Source organism: Lupinus angustifolius, chromosome LG12, assembly GCF_001865875.1.
Source record: "Lupinus angustifolius cultivar Tanjil chromosome LG12, LupAngTanjil_v1.0, whole genome shotgun sequence".
NCBI classification, from domain to species: domain Eukaryota; kingdom Viridiplantae; phylum Streptophyta; class Magnoliopsida; order Fabales; family Fabaceae; genus Lupinus; species Lupinus angustifolius.
In genome coordinates, this window is record NC_032020.1 from 7,007,011 (window position 1) to 7,007,574 (window position 564).

Below are 564 nucleotides of genomic sequence, written 5' to 3' on the forward strand. Positions count from 1 at the left end.
CCTCATCCTCATCCTCATCCTCATCCTATCCTCATCCTAATCCTATCCTCATCCTCATCCTATCCTCATCCTCATCCTATCCTCGTCCTCATCCTATCCTCATCCTCATCCTCATCCTCATCTTCATCCTCATCCTCATCCACATCCTCATCCTCATCCTCATCTTCATCATATCCTCATCGTCATCCTCATCCTCTTTCTCGTCCTCCTCCTCACCCTCATCCTGTCCTAATCCTCATCGTATCCTCATGCTCATATTCAGCATATCCTCCTCCTCGTCCTCAACCTATCCTCCTCCTCATCCTCATCCTCCTCCTCCAACTCCACATCCTATCCTCATCATATCCTCGTCCTCATCCTATGCTCATCCTCAAGCTCTTCCTCATCCTCATCCTCATCCTCATCCTCCTCCTCCTCATCCTCATCCTATCCTCATCCTCATCCTATCCATATCCTCCTCCTAGTCCTATCCTCATCCTCTCTTCCTCCTAATCCAAACCCTATCCTCATCCTCATCATCATCCTCATGCTCATCCTCCTCCTCCTCCTCATCCTCGTCCTATC